Source organism: Conger conger, chromosome 8 (genome assembly GCF_963514075.1).
Source record: "Conger conger chromosome 8, fConCon1.1, whole genome shotgun sequence".
In the NCBI taxonomy this organism is placed as follows: Eukaryota; Metazoa; Chordata; class Actinopteri; order Anguilliformes; family Congridae; genus Conger; species Conger conger.
The window spans coordinates 64128684-64136183 of NC_083767.1; the positions used below are offsets into that span (position 1 = coordinate 64128684).

Genomic DNA, 7500 nt, shown 5'->3' on the forward strand with positions numbered 1-7500 from the left:
TGTGTGTGTGTGTGTGAGTGTGTGTAAGTGTGTATGTGAGTGTATGTGTGAGTGTTTGTGTGTGTTGTGAGTGTTTGTGTGTGAGTGTATGTGTGAGTGCTTGTGTGTGTGTGTGTGTGTGTGTGTGTGTGTGAGTGTTTGTGTGTGTGTGTGTTTTTGTGAGTGTTTGTGTGTGTGTGTGTGTGTGTGAGTGTGTGTGTGAGTGAGTGTGTGTGAAGGTGTGAGTGTGTGTGTGAAGGTGTGTGTATGTGTGTGTGTGTGTGTGTGTGTGTGTGTGTGTGTGTGTGTGTGTGTGTGGGGGTCATTCCCCCCCCTCTTTCTAAAACAGGTTCTAATGCTGTGGGCGTCTCTGCCAGGATGTGAGTGGGCGGGGCGTGGGTGTGTCTGCAGCTCTGATTGGCCCTCGCAGGAGTGGGCGTGCTGTAACTCTCCTGTGAAAAGCACCACGGAACATGAGCAGAGGAAAAAGTAAAAACACATGCTAAGCTAGCCGCATCAGCTAGCCTAAACATTAAACAACCTAAACAGTACAATGACAGTCTGACCAAGAGCAACATAACTTTTTTGGGTCGTTTACAGAGATGATCTGATGTATAAAACTTTGGGGTTAACTTTTGAAATCACAATACCAGCAAGCCAACTAACTGAAACAAATGATGCCAAATTAGCAGATGCTAGATTTTTACAGGCATGTCACCACCTAGCTAGCCCATTAGGAACAGGCTACGGAACAGATGGCCCTTTTCACCAGCAACTGCCAGTTTGGTTGCTGGGCAACATGTACTCTCTGAATTCCACGGGTCTTATGAAAATTTTCTCAAAGAAGAGGGGAAACATTCTTACGGCAAAACATGAAGACACAAACCACACACTGTTGGGTGTGTACCTGCAGCTCAAATGCCAAGCCTTAAGAAACAGTATTGATCTGTATGCTGTAAAAAAACAACCACGGCACATAACTGTGGGCATATGGTTGGTAACAGTGTCTGTGTGTTACTCCTGTTCAGAGGAGTGGAGGATTCTGGGAGAATAAACCCGGCTCTCCTCCCCCAGGACAGTTGCCATGGAAGGCCAGCTGTGCTTCCTGCTGTCACCATGGAAACACTTCCTGTTCAGCTTTGGGGCAAAGGAAAAAACAGCAGCTGGATTTACCATCAGAATTAAGAGCAGAACTAATCTTTCTCTCTCTCTCTCTCTCTCTCTCTCTCTCTCTCTCTCTCTGTGGTGATCTGTTTTACTGTTTCAATCCCCCTCTCCTAAATCTCCTCTTATTCATTTCCCACTCATCTCTCTTATGCACACACACAGTGACACTGTGCAAGATTGCTTTTTATTTTCAGATTTTACTCTTTATAAATTATTAAAAAAGGAAAAGGGCAAAAGTTTGGGAATCCTTTTGGATTATTCTTTGCTACCTTTATAAAAAGTAACATCCTCTAAAGAATGAAGATGGTTCACTTCCACTAAAAAGGAGAAGGATCTAAAATCTCTCTCAATGTTTCAAACAACCTTTTTCCACTGTCGGAAACATTATTAGGAACACAGGTCTAGCTTTTCACAGGACAACAATACAACATACTTTAACCCTTTCCACTTTGCCCCAATTCCCCCCAGATGGCAATTTCCAACTATTTTGTCCTATAAAAGTGTCAGTATCAGAAGAATTATGTATTGCACACACATGGCGGAAGACTTAAATTACACAAGAGACTCGTACCATTCAGACACTTGAGAGAGAATAAAATTATGCCAGAGCATATACATACAGTGTACACAAAAGTTACACTAAAATACAAAAAGAATGACAAAAAGCCTTGTATTTTTATAATTTAGCAATACATATCTCAATCTCCAAGTCACGGACCAACCCAGAGCTTATATATATATATATATATATATATATATATATATATATATTATATATATAGGTTATATTTGTGCACAAACTTGATGTCAACTTGTGTACAAGATAATAAAGATATCGACAGGCATTCACACATGAGTTTCCCAAAAACTGCACCCAGATCCTCCAGTGTCCCCAAATCTAGCCAAATACAGACCTTATGCATATGTCCAGACATATATTTTTTAAATACAAAATGTAAAGACAATTAACCTTCACTTGTGTTTTATTCACATATATATTTTTATAAAGCTCTCCAAAGTGTTCAAAAAGCTCTCCAAAAAGGATTACTCAACCTAATGCATTCTTACAAATCTGCATGACATTTAAAATGGAACTTAAAATGGCTGCACACAGGGCTGCAGGCTGCAGTGGGAGTATGCACACAGGGCTGCAGTGGGAGTATGTACACAGGGCTGCAGTGGGAGTATGCACACAGGGCTGCAGTGGGAGTATGCACACAGGGCTGCAGTGGGAGTATGTACACAGGGCTGCAGGCTGCAGTGGGAGTATGCACACAGGGCTGCAGTGGAAGTATGCACACAGGGCTGCAGTGGGAGTATGCACACAGGGCTGCAGTGGGAGTATGCACACAGGGCTGCAGTGGGAGTATGCACACAGGGCTGCAGGCTGCAGTGGGAGTATGCACACAGGGCTGCAGTGGAAGTATGCACACAGGGCTGCAGTGGGAGTATGCACACAGGGCTGCAGTGGGAGTATGCACACAGGGCTGCAGTGGGAGTATGCACACAGGGCTGCAGGCTGCAGTGGGAGTATGCACACAGGGCTGCAGTGGGAGTATGTACACAGGGCTGCAGTGGGAGTATGTACACAGGGCTGCAGGCTGCAGTGGGAGTATGCACACAGGGCTGCAGTGGGAGTATGCACACAGGGCTGCAGTGGGAGTATACACACAGGGCTGCAGTGGGAGTATGCACACAGGGCTGCAGTGGGAGTATGCACACAGGGCTGCAGTGGGAGTATGCACACAGGGCTGCAGTGGGAGTATACACACAGGGCTGCAGTGGGAGTATGCACACAGGGCTGCAGTGGGAGTATGCACACAGGGCTGCAGTGGGAGTATGCACACAGGGCTGCAGTGGGAGTATGCACACAGGGCTGCAGTGGGAGTATGCACACAGGGCTGCAGTGGGAGTATGCACACAGGGCTGCAGTGGGAGTATGCACACAGGGCTGCAGTGGGAGTATTCACACAGGGCTGCAGTGGGAGTATGTACACAGGGCTGCAGTGGGAGTATACACACAGGGCTGCAGTGGGAGTATGCACACAGGGCTGCAGTGGGAGTATGCACACAGGGCTGCAGTGGGAGTATGCACACAGGGCTGCAGTGGGAGTATACACACAGGGCTGCAGTGGGAGTATGCACACAGGGCTGCAGTGGGAGTATGCACACAGGGCTGCAGTGGGAGTATGCACACAGGGCTGCAGGCTGCAGTGGGAGTATGCACACAGGGCTGCAGTGGGAGTATGCACACAGGGCTGCAGTGGGAGTATGCACACAGGGCTGCAGTGGGAGTATGCACACAGGGCTGCAGGCTGCAGTGGGAGTATGTACACAGGGCTGCAGTGGGAGTATGTACACAGGGCTGCAGGCTGCAGTGGGAGTATGCACACAGGGCTGCAGTGGGAGTATGCACACAGGGCTGCAGTGGGAGTATGTACACAGGGCTGCAGTGGGAGTATGTACACAGGGCTGCAGTGGGAGTATGCACACAGGGCTGCAGTGGGAGTATGCACACAGGGCTGCAGTGGGAGTATGTACACAGGGCTGCAGTGGGAGTATGCACACAGGGCTGCAGTGGGAGTATGCACACAGGGCTCTGTGCTGTAGCCTATTCCAGGAGCCAGATGGTAGAATACAGCACTGCAGCCAACAGCCAATCAGCTCTCAGGAGCAGACTGCCCACAGCCTGCTAATGGTCCACCGCCAAAACTACACTCTGAGTGTACAATTCTTAGTGTTCCAATCTGCCCCAAAACTACACTCTTAGTTTTACAATCTGCCTCAAAACTACAATTCTTAGTGTTACAATCTGCCCCAAAAGTACACTCTTAGTTTTACAATCTGCCCCAAAACTACAATTCTTAGTGTTACAATCTGCCCCAAAACTACACTCTTAGTGTTACAATCTGCCCCAAAACTACACTCTTAGTGTAACAATCTGCCCCAAACCAACACTCTGAGTGTAAATAGACCCCATGGTTCATGCTGAAAGGTCCTCAGAGAGAAGCACATGCTACACGCCTTACTGTTTCAATGTCCTCTCTTTTCTCTTTTCTCTCTCCCTCTGACACCCTCCCTCTCTCTTTCTCTCTCTTATTTTCCATTCTTACACTGTGCCTGTGAATCTGTAGAATATTTTATCGCCCACCCCCAGAATAGCAGCACGTGACATGTTTCTGTGTACTTGTGTGTGTGTGTGTGTGCTTGTGTGTGCGTGTGCTTGTGTCTTATCAGTACTGCATTATAACATTGCATTACATTAATGCCATTTGGCAGACGTTCTTATCCAGAGCACTTGATTAGATTAGTACAGTTGATTAGACTAAGCAGGAGACAGTCCTCCCCTGGAGCAATGCCTTGCTCAAGGGCCCAGCGGCTGTGCGGATCTTATTGTGGTACACCAAACTACTGACCTTGCGTGTCCCAGACAACTACGCTATGTTGCAGTGTAGCTGTGTCAGTACTGCAGTGTAGCTATGTCAGTACTACAGTGTGACTGTGTCAGTACTACAGTGTGACTGTGTCAGTACTACAGTGTGACTGTGTCAGTGCTACAGTGTGACTGTGTCAGTACTACAGTGTGACTGTGTCAGTGCTACAGTGTGACTGTGTCAGTGCTGCAGTGTGACTGTGTCAGTACTACAGTGTGACTGTGTCAGTACTACAGTGTGACTGTGTCAGTACTACAGTGTGACTGTGTCAGTGCTGCAGTGTAGCTGTGTCAGTACTACAGTGTGACTGTGTCAGTGCTGCAGTGTGACTGTGTCAGTACTACAGTGTGACTGTGTCAGTACTACAGTGTAGCTGTGTCAGTACTACAGTGTAGCTGTGTCAGTGCTGCAGTGTGACTGTGTCAGTACTACAGTGTGACTGTGTCAGTACTACAGTGTAGCTGTGTCAGTGCTGCAGTGTAGCTGTGTCAGTGTAACTGTGCGTCCCCAGAGCCAGCCCTGACTCTCCGCCCCCGGCTAAAACACATGGACACACTGAGTCAGCACTTTGTGCACAGACTGAGACACGGACAGACAGACAGACAGACGCTCCATTGACAAGCCCCCCCCACCCCCCCAGCACAGCATCCTAACTGAATCAGTGAGTAAACATCAAAACACATTCCAGCAAAGCAGCCTTTCACTCAAAACCCCCCTCTCCTGAGTCTGCCCACTCAGTGTGACTGCCCCCCCCCCCCCGCATGGAGCTGCCTCTCCAGGCCAGGAGAGAGTAAACACACAGCAAATAACAGCTGTTCTGTTAAAGAGTAAACTCACAGCAGATAACAGCTGTTCTGTTAAAGAGTAAACACACAGCAGATAACAGCTGTTCTGTTAAAGAGTAAACACACAGCAAATAACAGCTGTTCTGTTAAAGAGTAAACACACAGCAAATAACAGCTGTTCTGTTAAAGAGTAAACACACAGCAAATAACAGCTGTTCTGTTAAAGAGTAAACACACAGCAAATAACAGCTGTTCTGTTAAAGAGTAAACACACAGCAAATAACAGCTGTTCTGTTAAAGAGTAAACACACAGCAAATAACAGCTGTTCTGTTAAAGAGTAAACACACAGCAAATAACAGCTGTTCTGTTAAAGAGTAAACACACAGCAAATAACAGCTGTTCTGTTAAAGAGTAAACACACAGCAAATAACAGCTGTTCTGTTAAAGAGTAAACACACAGCAAATAACAGCTGTTCTGTTAAAGAGTAAACACACAGCAAATAACAGCTGTTCTGTTAAAGAGTAAACACACAGCAAATAACAGCTGTTCTGTTAAAGAGTAAACTCACAGCAGATAACAGCTGTTCTGTTAAAGAGTAAACACACAGCAGATAACAGCTGTTCTGTTAAAGAGTAAACACACAGCAGATAACAGCTGTTCTGTTAAAGAGTAAACACACAGCAGATAACAGCTGTTCTGTTAAAGAGTAAACACACAGCAAATAACAGCTGTTCTGTTAAAGAGTAAACACACAGCAGATAACAGCTGTTCTGTTAAAGAGTAAACACACACTACCACAAACCAACAATACTGCCTCTCCCCTGCTGATACACACACAATACTGCCATGTCCCATCACCCTCCCTCTAACTGCCCCTGAGCTGTTCTCTTAGCCCACCCTCCCTCTAACTGCCCCTGAGCTGTTCTCTTACCCCACCCTCCCTCTAACTGCCCCTGAGCTGTTCCCTTACCCCACCCTCCCTCTAACTGCTCCTGAGCTGTTCTCTTACCCCACCCTCCCTCTAACTGCCCCTGAGCTGTTCTCTTAGCCCACCCTCCCTCTAACTGCCCCTGAGCTGTTCTCTTACCCCACCCTCCCTCTAACTGCCCCTGAGCTGTTCTCTTAGCCCACCCTCCCTCTAACTGCCCCTGAGCTGTTCCCTTACCCCACTCTCCCTCTAACTGCCCCTGAGCTGTTTGTCTTACCCCACCCTCCCTCTAACTGCCCCTGAGCTGTTCTCTTAGCCCACCCTCCCTCTAACTGCCCCTGAGCTGTTCTCTTACCCCACCCTCCCTCTAACTGCCCCTGAGCTGTTCCCTTACCCCACCCTCCCTCTAACTGCCCCTGAGCTGTTCTCTTACCCCACCCTCCCTCTAACTGCCCCTGAGCTGTTCTCTTAGCCCACCCTCCCTCTAACTGCCCCTGAGCTGTTCTCTTACCCCACCCTCCCTCTAACTGCCCCTGAGGAGACAGGCTTTGGGTCAGACGGGCTCAGCTCTGCACACACAGTGTTCTCCGCATCTCAGACAGGAAGTGGGCTGGAGAGACAGCTCAATGGAGGGGGGGCTCAATCCAACGATGTCCAGTAAGATGCTCTCTGATTGGTCAGATCAGCAGTCACACAGAGAAAGACTGGGTTTAATGCTTTAATGTTTTAATCTAATGTAATATATTTTGATTCTGTGCTGTGTTCACATTGCGCTGCTGAGACAAGATCTCTGGAAAAGGGGAGGATTTTTGTGGTCAATAATTATAGCAGCTTGGCTCACAGAATCACTATCGCTGCGAAGTTTGATTCTCCAATTTACAGATGGACAGCTTGCTTTGTATCTCTCTCTCTCTCTCTCTCCCTCTCTCTCTCTCACACACACACTCTCACACACACACGCTCTCTCTCTCTCTCTCTCTCTCTCTCTCTCTCTCTCACACACACACACACACACACACACACCTATGTGTGAGCAGTGATCTGTCATGTACAGTAAAGTAGCAGATCTAAAAGTGGTTTTCCAGTCCCAAAGCACAAACGGCTCCATCATTTTCCATCATTTGATTTTACCGTTCTTTAGCCAGATAAAGGTACACCTTCTGTTACCTGCAGCCCTGCGCCGCTCAGAGAGACGACCTGTCTGT

General features: G+C 47.6%; 1 protein-coding gene across 1 annotated transcript in view; it reads right to left on the reverse strand.

Moving 5' to 3' along the window:
- LOC133134779 (astrocytic phosphoprotein PEA-15-like) overlaps window positions 1–7500 on the reverse strand; it is a 21950-nt gene that overhangs the window by 13345 nt on the left and 1105 nt on the right. The gene's annotated exons all lie outside the window — the stretch shown is intronic.